Below are 4,740 nucleotides of genomic sequence, written 5' to 3' on the forward strand. Positions count from 1 at the left end.
TGTCCGGCAACGGATCGCAACCCTCAGTGTCGCGCCCGTACTGGACCGGGACCGGCAACGGGATCGCAACCCTCGGTGTTGCTCCCACACCTCGCTCAGCCAGTGAGCGGGAACCGGTCTGTATGTGGGATCCGAACCCTCGGCGGGAGCGCCACCACACTCCCAAGTGGCGCACCGTAGCAGTGCGCCACTGGGCCGGCCCTTAACCCTATTTTTTAAGAACAAATTTTGTTTTGCTTTAAATACTATCACATCTCATTATTTAGTGAAAGATTAGGACATACTAGCTGAAAATGTTAGTCATATAAATTCCATGGTTATAATGGGTTTATTTTTTTGTAATCAAATCATCGAAAGAAAGACACTAGTTGCAAATTTTGTTAATTTGTTTTAAGTTGTTAAATATAAGCCTTTAATTTTTCAGCTGTCCAAAATAGCACTCAATGCACATACTTGAGATATTTAACAGAATTACTTTTTTTCTTACCTTACATTTTGAAATTCTGCCTCTTGATCAGAAAAAGTAGAAATGAATTTCAGTATTTTGTCTCATACTAGCTTCCCGTAGCCTTCCATTTTGAGGAGAGCTAAAAATATAACCAAGGAGCTGATATTTAAGAACAATGAAAAACTGTTAAATAATTCAGAGAAATAAATATGCCAATAGTAAAAGTAAATATAAATTAGAATACTTCTCTTACATAGATTTCATTGAGAAGAGCTTTGTGATAGATCATCATTTGGTTATCATTTAGTTCCCATAGAATTTCAGAATATAAACCATGGTCTTTAAAACAACTGGGATTTAAAGAATGAAAATCCAAAAGACTACTAATAAGTCATTGTCAACTATGCTCCTTACAGTTCAAATTTAATGTTTTCCATCAAATCCTAAGGGGATTTCTCTGCACTGACATTAATGTGTCTCTCTGGAGAGATCTGGTCCCCAAAACATATAAACCATGTGGTATTAATTAAGGACACCCTGTGAGACAATGAGGTGAAAGCAAATGACCTTCACTAAATTCTGTTTGATGATGACCTTGCTGATTACTTTGTATCTGACCTTATCATTACATTTCTGCTCACCACCCTGTACGTAAAAATGTAAAGCAGAAAAGAGTCTCAAGGTGCTGTGACTGTTACTGGAGGAAGTGAGATTAGTTTGGTGTGAAAGATAATTAAGATTTCCTTAGTTGTCTAAGGAAACTCTACACTGTTTTCCACAATGGCTTTACCAACTTACACTCCCACCAACAATGTGGAAGGGTTCCCTTTTCTCCACAACCTCATCAGCATTTGTTATTTTCTGTCTTGCTGATAATAGCCGTTATAACTGGGGTGAGATTATATCTCATTGTGGGTTTAAATTGTATTTCCTTGATGATTACTGATTTTGAGTATTTTTTTATGTGCTTGTTGACCATTTGTATGTCTTCTTTTGAGATATGTCTGTTCGGGTCCTTTTCCCATTTTTTAATTGAGTTATTTTTTTTGCTGTTGAGTTGTTTGAGTTCCTTATGTATTCTGGATATTAGACACTTGTCTAATGTGTAGTTTGTAAACAATTTCTCCCATTCTGTAGGTTGTTTCTTTACTTTGTTGATGTGTCCCTTGCTGTGCAGAAGCTTTTTAGTTTGATGTAGTCCCATTTGTGTATTTTTGCTTTAGATGCCTGTGCCTTTGTAGTCTTGCTCAGAAAAGCACTGCCCACTCCCATTTCGTGCAGCATTTTCTCTCTGTTTTCTTCTAGTAGTTTCATAGTTTCCAGTGTTGAATTTAGGCCTTTAATCCATTGAGTTGATTTCTTGTGTGTGATGGGAGATAGGAGTCTAGTTTCAATCTTCTGCATGTGGATATCCAATTTTCCCAGTACTATTTATTGAAAAGGCTATGCTTTCCCCATGCTGTATTCTTGATAGTTTTGTCAGAAAACAGTTGGCTGTCAGTGAGTGGTTTATTTATGGGTTCTCTATTCTGTTCCATTAGTCTAATTGTCTATTTTTATGCAAGTACCATGCTGTTTGGTTACTACAGCTTTACTAGTATACTTTGAAGTCAGGCAGTGTGATGCCTCCAACTTTGCTCTTTTTGTTCACAATTGTTTTAACTATACAAGGTTTTTTGTGATTCCATACAAATTTTAATATTTTTTCAATTTCTGTGAGGAATGTCATTAGTATTTTAATTGCATCGAATGTGTAGATTGCTTCGGGTAATATGGACTTTTAAAAATTAATTGATGAATTAATTTTTCACTTACTCTACCTTCCTCCTCCCTTTTATTTGTTGCCTCTCTCCCTTCCTTCCTTCTTTCCTTCCTTCTTTCCTTCCCTTCCTTCTTTCCTTCCTTCCTTCCTGCCTTCCTTCCATCCTTCCATCCTTTTTTCAAGGCACCCACTTATAAGTGAGGGCACACAGTATTTCTTTCTGTGCTTGGCTTATTTCACTTAACATGATTTTCTCCAAGCTCATCCATGTTGTTGCAAATGGCAGAATTTCATTCTTTTTTTTAATGGAAGAGTTGTATTCAATTGTGTATATAAACCATATTTACTTTATGCAGTTGTCCATCAATGGACATTTAGGTTGGTTCCATATCTTGGCTATTGTAAACAGAGCTGTGATGAACATTGGAGTGCAGGTATCCCATTGACATGATGATTTCTATTCCTTTGGGTGTATACTCAGAAGTGGGATTGCTAGATCATATGGTAGTTCTATCTGCAGTTTGAGAAATCTCCATACTGTTTTCCATAATGACTTTATTATTTTACAGTCTCACCAACAGTGTAGTAGAGTTCTCCTTCCTCCACATCCTCATCTGCAATTGTTATTCTTGGTCTTTTTAATGATGGCCAGTTTAACTGGGATGAGATGATATCTCAGTGTGGTTTTGACTTGCATTTCCCTGATGATTACTGATGTTGAGCATTTTTTCATCTACCTGTTGTCCATTTGTATGTCTTCCTTTGAAAAATGTCTACTGAGTTCCTTTGCCTACTTTTTATTTGGATTATTATTATTGTTGTTGTTTACCCTGAAGTTGTTTGAGTTCCTTATATATGCCGGATATGAATCCCTTGTCAGATGTACAGTTTGCAGATATTTACTCCCATTCTGTAGGTTGTCTTTCTGCTCTGTTGATTGTTTCCTTTGCTGTGCAGAAGTTTTTAGTTTGATATTGTCCCATTTCTTTGTTTTTTCTTTTATTGCTTGCACTTTGGGGGTCTTTTTCATAAAATTTTTGCCCGGTTCTATTTCCTGAAGTGTTTTCCCTATGTTTTCTTTTAGTAATTTTATGGTTTCAGGTCTTATACTTAAGTCTTTAATCCATTTTGAGTTGATTTTGGTATATGGTGAAAGGTGCAAATCTAGTTTCCTTGCTCTGCTTATGATGTCCAATTTTCCTAGCACTATTATTGAAGAGGCAGTCTTTTCCCTAATGATGCTGTTAATTCCTCCAACCCAAGAACATGGGATATGTTTCCATTATTTGTGTCCTCTTCAATTTTTTTCACCAATATTTTATAGTTTTCATTGTAGAGGTGTTTCACCTTCTTGGTTAAATTTGCTCCTAGTTATTTAATTTTTTTGGTAGCTACTGTAAATGGGATTAATTCCTTGATTTCTTCTCCAGCTATTTCATTATTGGCATATAGACAGGCTATTGATTTTTGTGTGCTAATTTCGTATCTTGCCACTATACTGAATTCATTTATTAATTCTGGTAACTCTTTGGTGAGTCTTTAGGGTTTTCTTTTTTCTTTCTTTCTTTATTTATGAATATTCATGAGATACAATGGTGATTGTCACTCCTCGTGGCATAAGGTGAGGGCCAGATTCATACCAGCAGCATACCCAAAACAGAAATTGCTTTTGCACCCTGTGTCCCCTACCCAATTGTCCTGACCTCCAACCCCCTCACCCCCCATTCCCTTCCACTCCACTTTGTAGCCCAAGGAATGTTCTCTCCCTCTGTGAGACCAATGCACTACTGTGGTCTGTCTTTCCTTCCTTCTTTCTTTCTTAGCTCCCACATATAAGTGAGTACATGCAGTATTTATCCCTCTGTGCTTTGTTTATTTCACTCAGCATAAGTTTCTCCAGGTTCATCCATGTTGTTGCAAATGGGAGTATTTCATTCTTTTTCTATATATATGATCACATCTTCTGAATATAAAGATAGTTTTCCTTTCTGGTTTGGATGCTCTTTGTTGCTTTCTCTTGTCTTATTGTGCTGGCTAGAACTTTCAGTACTATGTTGAATAAGAGTGGAGAAAGTGCACATCCTTGCCTTGTTCCAGATCTTAAAGAAAAAGCCTCCAATCTGTGTCTATTCAGTATATGAGTCGTGGGTCTGTCATATGTGGCCTTTATTATGTTGAAGTACATTCCTCTATACCTAATTTGTGGAGTGTTTTTATCATGTTGGATTTTATCAACTTCTTTTTCTCCATCTATTGAAATTATCACATTTTCTCCCCTTCTTTCTATAATAGTTTTAAGGTGATGAAAGACAAGAAAAGACTGGAGAGACTGTCACAGATGGATATAACCTAAGAGATTTGAGACGTAAATATAAAATGGAACCCTAAATTGGATCACAGAACAAAAATACATTTGTTTAAAAATTGCTAAAATCCAAAATAAAGCCTGTCATTTAGTTAACAGTATTGTATCAGTGTTAACATTTTAGTTTAGATAAGTGTGCCATGATTATGTAAGATGTTCACATTA

The sequence above is a fragment of the Galeopterus variegatus genome, unplaced genomic scaffold (genome assembly GCF_000696425.1).
Source record: "Galeopterus variegatus unplaced genomic scaffold, G_variegatus-3.0.2 Scaffold11698, whole genome shotgun sequence".
NCBI lineage: Eukaryota > Metazoa > Chordata > Mammalia > Dermoptera > Cynocephalidae > Galeopterus > Galeopterus variegatus.